The sequence below is a fragment of the Spinacia oleracea genome, chromosome 6 (genome assembly GCF_020520425.1).
Source record: "Spinacia oleracea cultivar Varoflay chromosome 6, BTI_SOV_V1, whole genome shotgun sequence".
Taxonomy (NCBI): Eukaryota; Viridiplantae; Streptophyta; class Magnoliopsida; order Caryophyllales; family Amaranthaceae; genus Spinacia; species Spinacia oleracea.
In genome coordinates this window covers 12988632-13001168 of record NC_079492.1, presented here as the reverse complement: position 1 = coordinate 13001168, position 12537 = coordinate 12988632, and the positions used below count along the sequence as shown (strand labels likewise).

The window sequence follows — 12537 nt, the reverse complement described above, 5'->3', positions numbered from 1 at the left end:
TAAAATGCAAGCAAGTGAATACTCCGGAAACGATGATATTGCCGGAAACGGAAATATGGATCGTATCGGAAATATAAATATTATCCAAGTCGTAGATGTTGCCGGAAACGGAAACATGGTACGTATCGAAAAATATTATTGGAAATGGAAATATTGCCGGAATCGGAAATATTGCCGGAAACGGAAATATTGTCAGAATCGGAAATATTATCGAAATCGGAAAATAATTCCGGAAACGGAAATATTAAATATTTGTTCGAAACGGAAATTAACACTAGAGGAAAAAACCTTATAAGTTGTTGCCCTTATACAACAAGAGCAACTTAAAATAGTAAAAAAAATATAATTTAAAAGTTGCCCCTATCTAATAAGAGCATCTTTTAATTGACAAAAAGTAAAAAAAAAAAAAAAAAATCTCCCATTTTCTTCTCGCTGCTCCCCTTTTGTTACTCACAAACTACTCAAAAACTCGACCAAACTACGACCAGTCGACCACCGCTCGATTGATCGATTAGAGGGACATTTTTCTTCCATCAAATCCATGAGCAAGGATTACATTTCTTCAATGGCTACAGATAATTGGTTTCGTGTTCAATTTGTAGCTTAGTTTCTAACATTCTTCCCGATCAATTACCTTCTCTCCTGTTATCCTTGAGGTAAAATCATCCTCACTTTCTTATTCTTTCAATTTAATTAATTGTTATTTGCTTATTTATTGATTCTGAGAGATTTTGGAGTGATCTCTGACGAATTTTAGCATTCCAAGTTGTTTGTTAAGCAAAATTGTCAATTTTTAGGGTTTTGTTTTACAAGATTGAGCAATCAGATTTCGATTGATGTTCTGCGATTGCACGCTTACCTAACTAATTTGGCGACATGTAGTTAATGTAGGTTATGCCGATTGTTCTACTCCATGTATTTTATTAGTTTATGCTTTAGGTTCTAATTTAGTTAAAATTAGTAGTATACAAAAGTACAATTCTGAATTGTTTTTCTTATTCTTTGTCCAGCGTTATCATAGTGGTATACCTACTTAGTATTTTTTGGGTTTTTGTCAATTGCTTGAGATCAATTTTTTATATACATACATATGAATTTCAGCTGTATATTCTGATAAATCAAAGCAAGGTATCCTACTTTAGGGGCTTAAAATATTTAAAAACAAGTTCTCTGCTCAAGTTTCCGTAATTACAATTCCCTAATACTCATCATTATCTTCGTCATGGTTGATTGAGGAATCAATAACCACCTGATTGGGTATTCGTTAGAGTTTTAAATGGATTTTTTTGTGTGTTATTAAGCTCACTTTACTGTAATGAAACTATGCACCCTAATGTTGTTGCTAGTGCTTTTCAGATCCGTGCTTATTAGCTACAAGAAGAAGACAAAAAGTACGCAGCCAAGAAGTCATTTGATCTGTTTCTTTAGAAGCTACTAGATTGCAAAAGTTGTATAGTCGATCAGCTTGATGTACTAACAGTTTGACAAGAGAATAGAACATTTAAGGAGTAGGCAACATGGCCAGCATGTCCTCACAGGAGCATTCATAGAACCAGCTAAGTCTACTCCTCTTTTTGTTTTTCATTTTGAATATGGGAAATGTACTGTGGGATTATGCTACAATATTATCTTATTTCTAACTGGTTGTCTTGGTCTGTATATATAAATTATGTATGCTGGAATTTATATATATTGCATTACATTACAGGCGGAAAAATGAAAGATTGTTATTTGAAATTTCATATTTTTAGAGGAGACGCTACTGAACTTTATACTCAACGAGGTATGGTCTTACGTTTACATTTGTAAGCAAGTCAAAATGATCCTCTAAATGTAGTGCCATGACACCTTCTGTGTGCCCAGCTTAGCATCCCATATAGATTCTGAAAAGTAGATGAAATGCCAACCCTTTCTTGAACCTCTTCCCTGCATATGCAGATATAATGGCAATGAAATAACAGACAAAAGTTTTTAATTCTGTCACATGATAAAATTTGAGTGAAAATGTTTCGTGTTTCATCATAGAAGGCACCTATTAGGACCGGTGTTGTATATAAAACATAGAGGACAAGAAAAGGTAGCAGTGCAACATGTATGAACTTTGATCTATAATGGCTTAGAGGACAAGAAAACCAAGCATTGACCAAGAAATCCCAGCAGGAAGCAGAAGCTTTTGAAAACACGTGCACCTTGCAAGGAAAAGTTTGAATATAATAAAAATATGCAATATCACAAACTTACTACTTTCAAGGAAAAGTTTGAATATAATAAAAATATGCAATATCACAAACTTACTACCTGCAATCAAGTCAAAAGGCTTCTAATAAGTAATAAAAATATGCAATATCACAAACTTACTACCTGCAAAACTAGTGCAAGAAATCTAGACATACAAATTTCCTCTGTTTGCATGTTTAATACACTTAGTATTAGGTAGTCATCTACTTTGGTCAATTTAAGGCTCGTTTGATCCTTACATGTCATATTTTGACAAAAATAGCCTTTTCGCTCCCAACTCTCAACTCATGAACCAAAATAGGAATTCTTAACCTTTACATGTTCAAAATACTTAGTATTAGGTTGTCAATCCTCATTCTCATCTACTTTGGTCAATTTATGCACATTTTAGGGTCGTTCGATCCTTACATGTCATATTTTGACAAAAATAGCAGTTTTCGCTCCCAAATGAGACTTATGTGTGCATAAAGAACTTGAAATGAATCTTAGTAACCTCTAACTAAGCATATCAAACATAAAACAGATTTAGAAAGTGTCCTTAGGTTCATTTGTTGATATTTGGGATCGAAAATGCCATTTTTCGCCAAATATGACCTATATCGAGCCAAATGAGCCTTAGACGTGCATAACGAACTTGAAATGAATCTTAGTAACATCTAACTAACCATATCAAACATAAAAAGATTTAGAAAGTGTCCTTAGGTTCATTTGTTGATATTTGGGATCGAAAATGTCATTTTTGTCCATAAATGACCTATATCGACCCAAATGACCAATAGGCGTGCATAACGAACTTGAAATGAGTCTTATAATCATATAACTAATCATATAAATCATGAAAAAGGTTTAGAATGTGGATATAGGTTCGTTTGTTGGTAGTTGGGATCGAAAATGCCATTTTTGGCCATGAATGAGCTATATCGACCCAAATGACCCATAGGCGTGCATAACGAACTTGAAATGAGTCTTATAACCATATAACTAATCATAGGAATCATGAAAAATGTTTAGAATGTGGATATAGGTTCGTTTGTTGGTAGTTGGGATCGAAAATGCCATTTTTGTCCATAAATGACCTATATCGACCTAAATGACCCATAGGCGTGTATAACGAACTTGAAATGAGTCTTATAATCATATAACTAATCATATGAATCATGAAAAACGTTTAGAATGTGTATATACGTTCGTTTGTTCGTAGTTGGGATCGAAAATGCCATTTTTGGCCATAAATGACCTATATCGATCCAAATGACCAATAGGCGTGCATAACGAACTTGAAATGAGTCTTATAATCATCTGACTAATCTTATAAATCATGAAAAAGGAGAATGTGGAAAGAGGTTCGTTTGTTGGTAGTTGGGTTCAAAAATGTCATTTTTGGCCAATATAATTGTTTTCCTAACCAATATAATTTTTGTTTTCGCATATGAAACTTAATTTAATTTATTGGTTTGCATGTACGGTGTTCTTTTAAAGGTTTTCAAAACTCCAAGGGAGGGGCCCTTTACCAAAAAGGAGTTGGATGAAGTTCGAGAAAAGTGAGCTACTTACTTCAACGATTGTGAACTACCCTCAGTGTAATAAATAGAGAAGGCTTGTAGTTATTCGTGACTCCTACATTATTTTGTTATTTATCGATTTAATTAACTACATTTGAATTAATTCGGTAATATTATTGGAAATTTGAAATTTATATCATTTTTGAGAAGTCAAGGTGATGTTTGATGAAACAGAAATTATATTGCAAAATCAGAAATTATATTGCAGAATATTAGGAATTATATTGCAGGGTTTTTTTTTTTTTAAAAAAAAAAAAAAAAAAACTCAAAAGTTTTGCAACAAGAGCAACTTATGTGCAGCTTATAAGGTGTCCTTGTTTGCAACAAGGGCAACTTATAAGTTTCACATAAGGTGCCCTTGTTTGCAACAAGGGTACCTTATAAGATTATAAGTTGCCCTTGTTAAGGGCAACTTTTGATAATTTTACAAAAGTGACCCCCCATTGGTGGCACTTACGAAGGGCAACTTATAAGCCACTTTTAAGAGCAACTTATCAAGCTTTTTCCTCTAACGTAATTCCGGAATCGGAAATATTAAATATTGTTCGTATCGGAAATGAATTCCGGAATCGAGAATTTAATCGGAAGCGTATCGTACGAATTAGCATCGGACGAGGCCTGCCAGACAAAGGCTCAGCACGAAGCCGGGCCATCGCCCAGCAAGCCGAAGCGCAACAAACACACGCCATCCACGCCAGGCCCAGCGCAAAGGCCAGGCCCAGCAAAGGCCAAGGCGCGCGCGGGCTGATGCTCGTGGGCTGCGAGCAGCGTCAACTCGTGTGGGCCGCAAGGCCTGCGTGGGTTTGTGCGATGCTCGTGCTCGTGCAACGCTTGTGTTTCTATACAAATCCTAAAGCTAATGGAATTTGTTCAATGATTAAATCCTAATCCTAATAAAGATAGAATTTATTTAAATAGAGTTTTAATAAGATTCTAATTAAATAAATTAGTATCCTAATAGGATTCCAAGTCCTTTTCCATAACTCTATAAATAGGTTCCTAGGGTCACATATTTACATCGAGAATTGAAGTATTCAAAGGTAAGATTTTCAAGTAAAAATCAGCCACAAACACTTGCCCTATTAGCCGAAAATTCTAAGTACCTTAAGGGCGATTCTAGTTGGTCAAGCTTAAGGCGGATCCGGACGTGCTGTGGACTATCAACGGAGGGACGACACTTAGAGTCCTAAAGATTTGTTCTTGTTCGGTTCGGGCGCAGCTAGAGAGGGCACGCTACAAAGTGTATGCATCTGAATTATGCTAAATGATTATGTGTAAATAATATGTTTCCTGGCATTATGGTTTTTCCGCATGATTTATGTTTATTCATATGTATCATAACCTAACAGAAAACCCCTGTATCCGTGATAAAAGCCGCCTTCTTTCTGTCTGATTGATGCAGGCTGACCTGGTGATACCATGAGAAAGCATCTAGGAAACTGAGCAGTGCATGTCCGCTAGTAGAGTCTACTAGCCTATCAATCCTTTGCAGCGGGTAGAAATCTTTCGGACATGCTCTGTTAAGGTTGGTGAAGTTTACACACATCCTCCATGATCCGCTCGGCTTTTTCACCATTACTACATTTTCCAACCATTCAGGGTAATCACACGGCTCAATGAATCCTGCCGCCAAGAGTTTCTCCACCTCCTCTTGTATTGCTGCCATTTTCTCCGTGGAGAAGTTGCGTTTTTTCTGTCGCACTGGTCTAACGTTTCTGTCGGCGTTTAGCCGATGGACCATTATGTCTGGATCGATACCGGGCATCTCGTCTGCTGAAAATGCAAAGATGTCAGCATGTTCTCTTAGCAAGCTTATGAGGTTGACCTTCATGTCACTCCCCATTTCTGTACCAATTACGACCGTTCTATCCTGCCGTCCGACCTCCAGCTCAATATTCTCCGTCAGACCGTCTGGCATTGGTCTTGGTGTTGTTACTGGTCTTTCATCAAAGTGTTCCATGTCTAGGTCAGTTCGACCTCTTTTCGTCGTGTTCTTTCTTTCCGGCCTGTTTTCTTGCCTTGCCCGATCAGTAGTCAAGTTTACTTCTGGGACCATTCTTCCCGGTGTTCTCAAAGCAGTCAAGTAACAGGATCTTGCCGCCTCCTGACTTCCCCTTATCTTTGCCGGCCTTTCCAGGTTCGACATATATATCATTGTCAAGTGATAGGTGGAGACTAATGCCTGCGCGTCGTGTATGAATGGGCGGCCGATGATCACATTGTAGGCCGCTGGCACTTTGATGATTAGAAAATCCACCATGAGGTCTCGCATCTCAGATCCTTCTCCGATTTTCACTGGCAGCCGTATGCTACCTTCTGGATACAGTGTAGATCATGAGAAACCGATTACTGGGTAGTTCACCCTTTGCAGCTCTTCCTCCGGTATGTGCAATTGCTTGAATGCCTCCCAGAATATGATGTTTGCTGAGCTACCTCCGTCTACCAGTACTCGGTTCACATTGGCATTTGCTATATCAATTGTTAGAACTAATGGGTCATCATGTGGGAAAATGATGCCTCTACAATCCGATTCCGAGAAGGTCATCACTGGTATGCTGGGTGGGTTCGGCCACGCCCTTGTGTTGTGATAGTTTACCATGTGCCTGTGTTCCTCCAAACTCCTGCTGGCGCCGCTTATCGTCCCTCCGTGGACTGGGCCGCCAGAGATCACATATACGGGTGGTTTTTTCCCGTTATCCCTTTGTTCTGCTCTGGCACTGGTTTCAGGTGGTCTTTACTCAATTCTGGGTGGCTGGTATGGTTGTTCGATTCTGGGATATTGTTGTTGACTTTGCTGTTGTTGTGGCCGGTATGAATTGGTAGGGTTTCCTCCTGCCGAGTTGTTGTTACCGTTTCCTTTTCTTGCCCTATATTGCGAAAAATACCCCTTTCTGACCATGTCCTCAATGTTGTCTTTGAGGTCTCTACAGTCCTCTATGAGATGGCCGTGCTCATTATGGAAGTCGCAGAAGTTTTTGACATTTCTTTCCCTACTCTGCATTGGTCGCGGCCTTCTCCAACCGTCCATCTTGTTGTTTATGTTGTAAATTGTCGTCCGCGGTGTGTTCAACGGAGTGTAATTATCAAAGAGTCCTCTTCTTGACTCCCTTCTATCTTGTCGGGGTCTCTGCCCCTGGGGATTGGCATTTCTATTGTTCTGATTTTTCTGGCTTGCCCCTTACTGATTATTATTCTGGTGAAAATTGTTTCCTCCTCTTCCCGCCTGAGGGTTGCTATAGTTTGGATTGTACCCGGCACTTCCGCCGGTTGCCATTGCTACACTGGAGATCTTCATCATTTCATGCCCCCTGATGTACTCATTTGCCTTGTGTAGGACATCGCCCACATTAGTGTATGATTTCCGGCTGAGGTACTTCTTGAATTCACACTCTTGCATTCCCCTCATCAAAGCCAGAACCGCAACTTCCTGCTGTAGGTTGGGGATAGTGATTGACTCGTTATTGAAGCGGGTGAGATAGTCTCTTAATGGCTCTCTATCTCTTTGAGCAAACGACATTAACTCTCCTGACGATTTCTTTCTCTTCTGCTTGCTCACAAAGCGTGACAAAAATGCCGCCTGCAGTTGTCTAAAGCTGTAAATGGACTGAGCCTCTATGCCCTTATACCAGCTCGCTGCGACTCCTAAGAGTGTGGATGGGAACACTTTGCACCACATGGCGTCAGAATTTGTGTACAGCATCATGTGTTGTTCAAAGGTGGTGAAGTGATCCTCCGGCTCCGTCGTGCCATCGTATTTCCCTGTCGGGATTTTTATCTTTTCCATCCTTTCTTCTAGGATTTCTCGGCACAGGGGAGAGTCTTTTGGATGGATTGTCTGCCGCCTAGGTATCTGTAGTACCGGCGCTCTACGCTCATACTCTGAGATGTTGTGTTGTTCTATTTCAGGCCGTTCATTTTCTTTTGGGTCCGGGCGTTTTCTTTTTTCTGTTGTGTTTTCTTGGTTGAGGGAGGATAAGAGATCTCTAACAGGCAGGTGGGGATTTGCCGACTTGGTCTTTCTAAGACTGCCGACTGAACCTGGTTGCTGGGTGGCGGGTAATTCTGATAAAGCGGTCATGACTGCCGACAGTGTTTTTAACTGTTCTCCCGTGAATATTTCCGACAAAGGAGACAGGCGCTCCTGCATCGTCTGCTCTAGGGGTGTTGCTGGTTGCTCCCTGATAGTTCTTTCCATTTCTAATTCGTCATCATCTTCTACTGTGAAATCCTTTTGTGCCGGTATAGGTATGTTTCTTATCACTGGGTTTATGATTGGTTGTGCTTGTAAAGGGTTCACTAGCCTTACGGGTGAGAGCTGAGATTTGGCGATTCCCGCTGAATGAGAAGTTGTCGCTTTTTCCTTATTTTTCTTTGATTTTTTACTGTCTTTGAGTGAGAGATCCATGCTAACTGTTTTACCGTTGCTAGGGATGAGGTCCCCTCCTTCTAGCGCCAATTGTTCCGGGTGTGGAATGAGAACAGCTGACTGTGGGATACTAGATTCCTGTTGAGAGTGCCGGTTGGTATCTGCACAACAAAATGGATTAACTAGCCTTGGGGGTGGTTCGAGGATCCCCCTCCGATGCCTAAGTAAAATTACTGAGGGATTAAGAAGTGATTAAGAGATAATAAAAGAGTAGGAAAGAAGTGTGTTTAAGTGTTTGTGTACCTCATAGCAATAAATGAGGTGCTTCTTATATAGACCGATCCAAGGGTACGGTCAAATGGGTCCCTTGTGGTGGGATAGCGACTTGTTTGATAGTGACTCGTGGTTGATCGTTGGTTGGCCGTCTTCTTGATAAAGCCGTTAAGGGACTTCAAATACGCCGGTAGGTCTTATTTACCTAAGACGACCAGATTACCTGCAGGTTAATGTTTACTTACGGAGAGTTCTGCCGGTATCAAGTAGTGCCGGTAGGACACCCCGTACAAGTTGGTATGCTATGCACTCAAGAAGATCCGGACAAGAGGCCTAACATGGCATCATTGTTAATCATGCTTAATACTCATTAAACATTAACCTTGTTTTTCCTTCTTTCCCCTCCAACTATACCTTACAAGCAAGAAACTCCATCTGTTTCACATGGAAGCTCTGGGTTACAAACAGAGGATATTATCTCCGAGTTATCTCCTCGTTAAAGCCATAGAATGATATATTTTGGAACTGTACATAAATGATGTCAATGGAAATGAACTCCTCAACAATGACTATGTGACTATGTGGACGTGTGCACCTTTACTGTACTGTGTTTTGTGGCAAATACTAAATATTTTACCTTATAAAAGGTCTATGCCCTCTATTAAGTAGACGTAACGTTTAACAATACTATCTCTGTTTCATAATGTACTTACGCTTTCTGTTTTAGTTTGTTTCATAATATTATTTACATTGAGGTTTATATATTTTTGGACATAAAAAGTTATTATCTTACCTTCTTACCCACAATATTTACAACTTTCCATTTTTTGTTTACTTTATTATTTTTTTTAAAAATTCACCGACCTATTTAAACATTTCTCTTTACTTTTTTTTTTTCTAGGCATGTAAGGATAATATTAAAGCTCGAACCAAAATACAACCTAAGCTTAACTCAAAGGGACACGAACCAACTAGGTTGGACCCTATCACCAAAGAGCAAGCAAAACACAATGAAAAAAACTCAAAGAGCCATAAACCAAATACAATCCTTCCTACTAACCTTCTTAGGCATAACTACCTAGATTCTATCTCTTACAATCTGCTTAATGCTATTAACAGTATTCTGAAATGTAGGAATCAACCTATCCCAAAAACTACCATTCCTGCATTGCCAAACACCATACACTGCTGCTGTCACTTCTGCATACCAGACCTGTTTCTTGAATTTAGACTGTCTGCTATGGCCAATCCCTCTAGTAAGCTGCTGCAGATCAAAGTAGAAGCAGGACCCAACCAAGTTTTAATACCTTCAATGCACTGATGACTATAAGGACATGAGAAGAAAAGATGTTTATGATCCTCATCCTGCTGACCACACATTAAACATAGAGAAAACACACTGACTCCAATCCTGGTAAGCTTTGCTGTTGTTTAAGCCTATCTTGAACAACCATCCAACATATAAACCTATGCCTAGGAATACTCAGCCTGTTCCAAACTAATCTATCCTAGTTGACCAGAGGTCTAGAACCAACAAGCTTCTCATAAACTGCTTTAACTGAATACTGAGCCATGGAACTGAACTCAATATGTGAATAGACTTGTTTCAGGCTTTCTTTAGTTTCACAAACCTTCCTCCAATACCAGCTGGCCGGCAGAAGCATTTGGCTGGTAATCCCACCATACCCCATCTTTTATATAAACAGAATTCACCCATTTAATCCAGACATTATCTTGTTTGGAAGCAACAGCCCACACATATTTCCCCATCAATGCAGTAATCCATTTAATGATGTCCCTAAACCCTAGACCACCTTCCTTCTTGTCACAACAGGAGTTCTCCCAAGATATATTGCTAGGCTTAGAACTATAAGCCTTACCACTCCATAGGAAAGATCTGCAAATCTTGTTAACATCCTGTAACACTTTCTTAGGGAGCACATAAATTTGAGCCCAGTACATATGCAAACTGAGTAAGACTGAATTGATCAACTGCATTCTAGCTGTGTAGGATAAATTCCTGGAACTCCAGATTTTGATTCCTGCCTTTCTCTTTACTTTATCCATGTTTATTATAAGCACCCACATTTTTTCCCATAATCCCTATCTTTTAACTTAAAATTTGTACAAATAGTAACTATGAGTATCCTTATAAAATGGAAGTAGTATGTTTTACAATAGTGACATATTTGTATGTGAAGTGAACTACTCCAAATTTTTAAAAATAAGCTAATTAAGGCACGTCGATAACCCCTCACATTATCAATAGACACATAAATCATAATCAAAACAATAGCCTCCCACGAGTCCCGTCTAGCCAAGTATTACCTCCGTTTCTAAAAGTTCTTTACGTTTTGGAATATGTGTCCAAATTATGGAAATTTTGACCGTAAATTCTCACCATTATATACATCAAAACGTTACATGTAAGATCTTGTTAGATTGGTCCCGGTATGTATTTTCAGAATATCAACTTTTTATAATTTTTTTACCTACGAAATTAAATATATTAGTAGTTAAATATTGCATTGGAGTTCGTACAAATAGTAACTGTAAAGAATTTTGTGAAACGGAGGTAGTATGAGGTATCACAAATCCTAGGACTTGAAGTTTTCTTTGATTAATAACGTGAAAGCTAATCATTGCACCAATTATTTTTAAGGTTTTCATTAACAACGTATGCAATACTAGGTCTACTATGGTTATACTTCGTCAAAACAAAAATGTGCATACCATGAATAGTTGAATACTATCATTATTCTCGGGAGGTGATAAATCCAAGGAAATTTTTACTTCTTCCAAGGAAATCCATATTTTTTGAAAGATGATTTTCTTGGAAGAAGTGAATTATTCCTTGGATTTATCATTTCCCATTATTCTCTTAACCTCGACAACATAATGACATGCTTATGTTTTAAGATAATATTAGTTAGTAACACTCAAATGTTCCATATTAATTTCTTCAAATTGAATTACTCGTTTTAACTCAATATTTAAACGTAAATATCTCCTAATACGTATGTTAGAAAAATATAAAAATTTGATATTGTTAAACTACAAATTCAGATGAACAAAAGAAGATCTCACATGAATATGTTTTGAAGTACGTATTGGAAAGAAATTAGAAGATTCTCTTCAATTATGAATAGGGTCAAAATTCCAAAAGGGACTAATATTGAGAACAGAGGGAGTATTTTTTTGTTTTGGGTAGAGAGAGCAACAAAGGGTAAGGCAAAATTGCAAAAGTTATATTGTTTGTATTCTACCTCAGATCTTGGATACTATCCTCTCAAAACTTTACCAACTAAGTTAATTGGCATCCATTTCAAATTGAATTATACTTATAAACTTTTAGTATGATCTAAATTTCTAAACCACGCCTTATTAATTATTTGGTTTCATTCTCATTAATATTGCAACAATAATAAAAAAGACGATTTAGCGGGTTCTTATTCGCCACATCAAGGTATTTGTTTTTTTTTTTTGGTGCGAATGAGCCACAAAGGGCGGGGATGAGAATCGATCCCAGGATCACCTGGAATCGGGATGGAATCTCTAACCAACTGAGCTATACATCAAGGTATTTGTTAAATAAAGAGTTGAGTTAGCGAAGACAAAAAAAATAAAAATAAAACCACCATTGCATTTCATCTACTGTCTCTAACAGAAGACCTACTCAATTAGAGACAGGGGTGATGATAAAGGTCGTAAGTTGCGACAACATTTAGTTGTCGCAATCTTACGTGTCGTAGTTTAATGGGTACATATAAGTGTCACGTAGGCTATGCGTCAGCGGAATATTTTTACTATCAATGCAATATTTTTACTATGAAAATTTATAAATAAGGTAGTTGATATAAAGAAGGAAACAAATTAGAATATTAAGATTTTTCTACCTTTTTTTAACATATATAATATGTTATATAAATAAAATATTTTAGTTTCCAATTTAAATCATGACACATAAGCATACCATGTCATCATTGTGACACGGTTTAAAGGTCGCATGTTGCGACCTTTATCATTTTCGTAGGGACAGAGATGTACATTAACCGGAATTTAATAAAATTAAGGACTAATTAGTCAATCGATTTCAAG

At 38.0% G+C, this 12537-nt stretch overlaps 1 long non-coding RNA gene across 1 annotated transcript; it reads left to right on the top strand.

The window, feature by feature from the left end:
- The first annotated feature begins 217 nt into the window (after positions 1-217).
- On the top strand, positions 218-3866 carry LOC130463899 (uncharacterized). The gene is made up of 3 exons (XR_008924115.1): positions 218-656; positions 1357-1783; positions 3718-3866. It is a non-coding gene; the product is annotated as an uncharacterized lncRNA (long non-coding RNA).
- The last annotated feature ends 8671 nt before the right edge of the window (positions 3867-12537 follow it).